Here is a 7,533-nt window from a genome sequence, read left to right on the forward strand (position 1 = left end):
CTCAGAGACTAGAAGAAGGTGTCAGATCTGTTAGTATTAGAGTCATGGATGGTTGTGAGCTGCCATGTGGGTGCTGAGACTGGAACCCTGGTGCTCTGGAACAGGAGCCAGTACTCTTAACCTCTGAGCCAACTCTCCAGCCTCAGTTACATTATTTTGTAAATGACATCACCATGTGAATTGTGTTAAATTTTATTCTTGCTAGTGTGAGAAAATACTCTATCCAAAGCAACTTAAGGGAGAGTCTATTTTCGCCACAGTTCAAGGTACAGTAAGTATATCCTAGCAGGGAAGTCAAGGCGGCAGGAACTTGTAGCTCTGCAGCCAATTTAGTCACACTGCCGCCACAATCAGGAAGTAAAGAGAGATAGATAGATATCATAACACAATTTCCTCCCTCCAACTATACCAGCGGTTCTCAACCTGTGGGTCCTAAAAATGACCCTTTCACAGGGGTCACCTAAGGCCATCAGAAAACACAGTTTTACATTACAACTTATAACAGTAGCAAAATTATAGTCATGAAGTAACAATGAAAATAACTTCATGGTTGAGGGTCACCACAACATGAGGAACTGTATGAAAGGGTTGCAGCATCCGGAAGGTTGAAAACCACTGCTCTAGAGTCTTCTAGGAAGAAAGACTCTCAACTGGGGAATTGAGAACCATGATTCTATTCAGTCCTGATCCCAGACAGGGAATGGGCTTCCTCACAATTAAGGTAGGTCTTCCTACATTAAATAATATAATTAAGATCATCTCCACAGGCATGCCCTCATGCTCATTTCCCTTGTGTTTCTGGATGCCGTTAGGTCGGCAAACGCTGTGGCACACTGTCTCAGGCTCTGACTGAACAAACAGGCCAACAGAGCAGTGGTCCTTCAGAGAACACCCTTAAAACAAAACACCTCTAAGGACAGCGTTAGCCGAGTTACTGTCCTGGAGGACTCAGCTCCCTCCAGAAGATTGTAAACAAGATGGAAGATCTGAGATGGATGTCAGTGTAGTCTGAGGTAGAATGGGTGCTGAAAGAACTTTTGAATCTTCTACTAGACGGTCCTGAACAACCCTTTCAAGTGCAACGTTAAACACGTGCATGCTTCTCTGGTAAATAATGTGACACCCTGTTGCGCAGTTATTATGAAGTTCTGTCGCCGTGACACCGAAGTAGTTCAGAGTTAGTTGGCTGCTGCCTGGCCTAGATGTACCCAGGGCTTTATGAAACCCAGGGTGCATTCATAAATGCCACCCAGACAGATGCTTAATGGATTCGCAGAGATAAAAAACAAAAAGCCACACACTGCAGAGGCATTTGCACACGTTCGATTGTCTCCGATGCCATGTCGATCTCTGGAGGCACTGCTTTAACGGAGCATGAAGAAGTGGGTGGAAGCTCTGTCTCCAAAGGGAATTAGTGCTGGGAAACAAACAGCAATTTAGAAGTAGGAATTAGAGCAGACTCCTGCATTTCCCTTTCCCTCCTTTTGTCTACCGCTTTAGTTTTGTTATTCTTCCCTCAGAAGGTCTTTTGTTTACATTCGGGAAATACCTAGTTGCAAATGGCTCCCTTTGAAAGAGATCTGGGTAGTGGCTGATGCACCTTCCCAGTCAATTTCACTGAGGCGCTGGCTATCTCCAGAGAAGGATTTTCACACAAATTGAATGTTTTAAAAACTTAAGAGCCAGCTATATTTGGATCTGTGAGCTGTGAACAGCAGGGAGCCTACAAGATTCTAAACCCTGCAACTCTCTTATTACCTCTGTTTTACTGAACTGCGTGTGTTCCGTCTTTAGAAGCTGCCTCAATTCCTCCAGATGAAGAACATTGGCCTCCACCACAGGTAGCCTCTGGCTTTTTCTGACTTTACCCGCAGATGTCACCCAGAAATGACGCATAACACTCTCAGCTTGATTTGCATTGCCACACAAAAGGGTCTCTCCTAGGAAACCTTTTTCTGTACTTCTGAAGCATAATGGCATTTCAAAGAAATGTGTTCTTTTAAAGATAATAACTGCAGTTAACTCCCCCACTAGTCTCGCTGAAGTATTTGACAATTAATCCAGCTTACCATTGGCTTGAAATGATTTGACAATCCTTTAACTCTTTTGGGAAATGCCTTTCTTCAGCTTACTAGTTAAGCATTTCCCCTCCTTTATAATGTATTTTGTTCACTGAAATTTCATTTCCATTGCCTTCTCTATTCTTGTCCCCTGAAATACCAGTTTATTTCCTGTTGTGTGTGTTTGTATATATTAAAAACATATGGAATTGTTGTGCTATAGGTAGGGTTACATACCCCAAAATATTTCAGAATGTGACTGGGTTTGGAGACAGGGGTCCTTTACAGAGGAGAGTATGTCAGAATGGGGTGTAAATTCTGGGACCTAATTCAGTATGTTGGCTGGCCCAACACGAACAGGTGATTTAGACATACAAAGAAGCACACTCAGAGAAGAAAGGTCACGTGAAACTGTTGGACTTCTAAAGATTCAAAACCAGGGGACACACTCCCCCAGAGACACGAACGGGACTTGCTGCAATAACATGAGGTTTATTAATAAATTGATAAGTTGATAAAAACCAGTGCACTGGGGTTCCCTTGCCAGCAAGAAGAACCCTGAATTAAGGTTAGGAGCAGTTTTTATACTATATTCAGAGGGCTCATAAAGGCAGTTTTGTCTCTTAATCAATAACCACAAAGGCTGGCTACAACAGCCATTCTCAGGCTCAGTTTCTGTTCCCAGGCCTGGTTGCTAAGTAACTCAAATTTGCACCTTATCTTTTTACAACGAAGAAGGTCAGCTTTTAACCCAGGTTTTGCTGTGTTAAGGGCTCATAAATTCCTATCTTGGGTCTTTCTTCCTGGAATGTTTGTTTTAGTCTTTGAAATGTGCTTCTCCTAGGATGTGTTCCTGGGGGAAGTTAATGTTTGAGTTTAAAACCGAAATAGGAGCTTTTTATTAATTTTTAGTTTCTACAAAACCAGGAGAAGGTTACCATCTGCAAGTCACAGACCTAGAAAAAAATGAATCTTTTTATATTTTCAAGCATTTGAGGAGATGAAAGTTGGGTTGTTATGTCTGTGGCATTCTGAAAGAATAAAGGAAAAGCTCTCTTTCTGGTCCATCCCTTCCAAGAGTTGGCTCAGCCTTGCATTCCTTGTGAGGGATCTTCTCACTCCAGTTTCCTGGGCTTTTGCAAACCTCAAGCTAGGAGTCCATCCTGCTTCCTGAAACAGCATGGTGGTGCACAGAAGGCCAAATAAAGTCACAGTGAGCTAAGAGAGGACTTAGCAAGTGAGTGTCCAGACAGCAACTCTGCTTTGATTCATCACCCACACCTGCTTCATTGTTAAACCCAGACTTCCCTATAGCCAGCCCATTCCTCAATGGTTCCCTTGGTCCTCCTAATCCACATGGCCTTACCTGCCACCTTGCCTGTTTCCTGCCTGTGCTTTCTGAAATTATCAGCAGAAAGCAGTTACTTCATGAACACTGGAGAGGTAAAATAAACTATGGGCTAATCACCTACCTGCCACCAACCTGACATTTTTATTTGGTGAGATTAAATTATACTTAACAATAAGTCTGCCTTTTAAAAGAGGAAACAGGACACCTAGGGCAGTTTAGAAGCCCCATGTAGAGAGCACAATCCTCTGTGTTCTGCTTCCTAGCAAGGTTCCACAGTCAGCCTCAGCAGCATAGTAGTGATTTAAATAAAATATTTGCATAGCTCCTCCCCCTCTCCAGCTTTCAGCCTGGATTGTAAGTAACCTGGGCACCTGAAAACTCCTGGAGCTCCACCATCAAAAACTCCCTGCAGTCCTCCAGTCCCCTAGACTCACCCTGTGCCTTGTGTTCCTCTTAGTCCTTCATCTTAGAATGCATTTCTCCCAGTTAGGTATCTGAACCTTGCTCAAATGATGATGTTTTCTCTCCATCCACCCTTGTATTCATCAGGACTGTCTAAAGGAACAGAACTAATAGAACAAATATACATATTTAGTGGCTGTCTATCAATGGAAAGTCCAAGATACAGTAGTTGTTCAGTCTGCATGGATGTCTCCACTGGTCTTCAGTATATGCCAGAATACCCCCTCTCCAAAAAAGTGGGCTCTAATGCCAGCAAAGGAATGGACTTGGTAGAGAAAACAGGCAAAGAGCAAAAATTTCCTTCTTCCATGTCCTTATGCAGGCTGCCAGCGGAAGGTGTGGCCCAGATCAAAGGTGAGTCTTCCCACCTCCAATGATCTGGACTAAAGGTAAATCTTCCCGATTCAAGGAATTTAATGAAGAAAACTCCCTTGAGCAAGATGGCAGTACAGATTTCCAAGAAGGGGAAGTTCGTAACTGATGGCATCTTCCAAGCTGAACTGAATGAGTTTCTCACTCGGGAGCTGGCTGAAGATGCTACTCTGGAGTTGAAGTCCGAGTTACACCGACAGAACAGAAATCATTATTTTAGCCACCAGAACACAGAATGTTCTTGGGGAGAAGGGTCGTTGGATCAGAGAGTTGACTGCAGTTGTCCAGAAGCATTTTGGCTTCCCTGAAGGCAGCATAGAGCTTTATGCAGAAAAAGTGACCATGAGAGGTCTGTGTGCCATTGCCCAGGCAGAGTCTCCACGCTACAAACTCCTGGAAGGGTTTGCGGTTCAAAGGGTGTGCTTTGGTTCATTATGGAGAGAGGGGCCAAGGGCTGTGAGGTTGCCGTGTCTGGGGAGCTCTGAGGGCAGAGGGCTAAGTCCGTGAAGTTTGTGGATGGTCTGATGATTCACAGTGGAGACTCTGTTAACTATTATGTTGACATTGCTGTGTGCCATGTGCTCCTCAGACAGGATGTGCTGGGCATCAAAGTGGAGACCTTGATGCCCTGAGACCCAAGTGGTCAGATTGGTCCCAAGAAGCCTCTGCCTGATCATGTGAGCATTGTGGAGCCTAAAGATGAAATCTTGCTCGTGACCCCCATCTCAGAACAGAAGGGTGGGAAGCCAGAGCCACCTGCCATGCCCCAGCCAGTGCCTACAGCATAACAGGGTCTTGGCAGGTGCATCTGGAGGCTGGATGGTATCTTGTAAAGACGTTTAATAAATCTTGAACAAAACAAAAACAAGAAAAGAAAACTCCCTCAAAAGTGTGCCCAGTTGCTTGGGTTTTTGTTAATTCCAGATGTAGTCAAGTTGACTACCACCACCACCAGCCATCACAATAACCCCTTTTCAGGCCTGCTAATAATAAGAAAAACAGTAATACTAACAACAGGAATGGGGTTGAAAACATTGTCCTTCTGGTCATCATTTTAACTGGGTTGTCTGTGTTCACCACTGGAAAGAGGAAACCCTGTAAGAGCATTGGCTGAAGACACACCCCCTCCATGTTCTGCCACACAGACCTGAAGTGCTGAAAAACATTTAAAGAATCATCTCTTTTGGTCACTCCTTTTTAAAGCTAGTTTCATTCTGGTTTGGGGGGAAAGTTTTGCTTGAAGGTTTTTGCAGGGATTGGCATAAAGGCGGAAGGAATTGAGACAGATGAATGGCACGTGACTATTTCTTTTCCTGATTTAAATTAAAAATAGAATTCTCAGTTTTCTGGTTTCATCCTGGAAAACGGCCATTTCTATTCCAGAGTCATCCTTGCCTCTCACCCAGCGTTTTCAGAGATCATTGACAACAGTGCTAAGAGCAGTAAGGGAGTGGGTGGGGCGGGGTTCTCTCAGTGACAATGTACTATAAACTGTCATGGGTCTTCAAAGGCTGGGCTACACCTCTGAGGGACATGTGTTCTGCTTCAGTGGAGGAGTGTGTGTGTGTGTGTGTGTGTGTGTGTGTGTGTACCTGCATGTGTGTGTTCATGTGCGAGCATGCTCATGTGTGCATACATGTGGGTACATGCGTGTGAACATGCCTTTGAAGGTCAGAGGACATCCTCAGGTGTCATCCTCAGTAACATCCACATTCTTGGAGGCGATTTCTCATCGGTCTACAACTCATCAGTTAGGATAGATTAGTTGGCTATCAAGTCAAAGAAGCCACTTGTCTCTGCTTCCCCAGCGCTGCAAGCAAGTACCGACCACCATGATAGCAATTATTTATGTGTTCTGAGTATCAAATCTGAGACCTCACACTTGTGAGGCTCGTGCTGTACTGATGGGGCTATCTCAGGTTTGTATTGCAAGTCACATGGGCCTTACTTCATGTCCTCTGAGCTTTCCAAAGACAAGGTCATTCATAATTATTATAAACTTAATCATGCTGAAAAGGACAAACTGCTGAAGTGAAAGGCTCCCGTAGTCCCTACTCCCAGGGATGTCTCCCGCCAAATTTCTGTGTTTCTCTATTATTTATCAATAACTACACATCTTTATGTCAAAGCCATGATGCTTTTTTTTTTACATATTTCCTTTTATTGAAAATACATTTCTTTCTCATATATTATATCCTGATTATAGTTTCTCCTCCGGTTACCCCTCTCAGTTTCTCCCCATCTCCCCTCCCCTCCTAGTCCATTTCCTCTCTGTCTCGCAGAAAAAAAATAGGCTTCCTAGATATAACAACCAAACAGAACAAAATAAAATACAATAAAGTGGAACAAAGCTATCATATTGAAGTTGGATATGGAAACCCAACAGGAGGAAAAGAGTCAGGGACCCACTTGTTCTCACAGGCAGGAGTCACATAAAAGCACTAAGCCAATAGTTACAATGTATACACAGAGGACCAGGTGTAGGCCCTGTGCTGCCGCTCCAGGCTCTGAGAGTTCATTGCTTAGTTGATTCTGAGGGCCTTGTTCTCCTGGTGTCCTCCATCCTCTCTGACTCTTACAACCTTTCTATCTCCTCTTCCGTGGGATTCCCTGAGCTCTTAGGAGAGGGATTTGATGGAGACCTCCAATTTAAACTGTCTCTCCAGCTGTGGGTCTCTGCATGCGTTTCCATGTGGTGCCAGAGGAAGCCTCTCTGATGATGACTGGAAAAGGTACTAATCTATGAATATAGTAAACTATCTTTAGGAATCATTTACTGATATTTTTTCATATCAGTAGTGTTTGTTTTTACTCTAGGTCTCTGGGCTATCAAGTCTCTGACTCTTGGTTACCCAAGCAGTGTCAGGAATGGGTTCCATCTCATGGGGTGGGCCTTAGGTCAAATCAGACCTTGGTTGGCTGTTCCCATAAGTTCTGAGCCACCATTGCCCTAGCATATCATGCAGGCAGGACAGACTGTAGGGCAAAGGTCTTGTGGCTGGCTTGGTGTCCATATTTCTCTTTCGGTAGCCTGCAGAGTACCTTTGAGCACCAAAGACACTAGAATGTAGGAGTGAAGTCTCCATGCATGCACCTGCTTTACTTCTCCATGGTCAATGAGTTGTGTGGATGTTGTCCTCAGCAATGAAGTCCGGCTGTCGTTTGCAGAAAGCAACTTTTTGTCTTAGCAACAACCTAGATTGTTTGGGGTTTTCCATGAGACCCCTTGGCCAACCACTAGATTGGAGGCAACCAAGTCACACTACTGGAAGCCTCTCCTGAAAACAA

At 44.1% G+C, this 7,533-nt stretch overlaps 1 pseudogene; it reads left to right on the plus strand.

The window, feature by feature from the left end:
- The first annotated feature begins 4,313 nt into the window (after positions 1 to 4,313).
- LOC117705887 (small ribosomal subunit protein uS3 pseudogene) lies at positions 4,314 to 5,056 on the plus strand (annotated as a pseudogene).
- The last annotated feature ends 2,477 nt before the right edge of the window (positions 5,057 to 7,533 follow it).

This window comes from Arvicanthis niloticus, chromosome 3 (assembly GCF_011762505.2).
Source record: "Arvicanthis niloticus isolate mArvNil1 chromosome 3, mArvNil1.pat.X, whole genome shotgun sequence".
NCBI classification, from domain to species: domain Eukaryota; kingdom Metazoa; phylum Chordata; class Mammalia; order Rodentia; family Muridae; genus Arvicanthis; species Arvicanthis niloticus.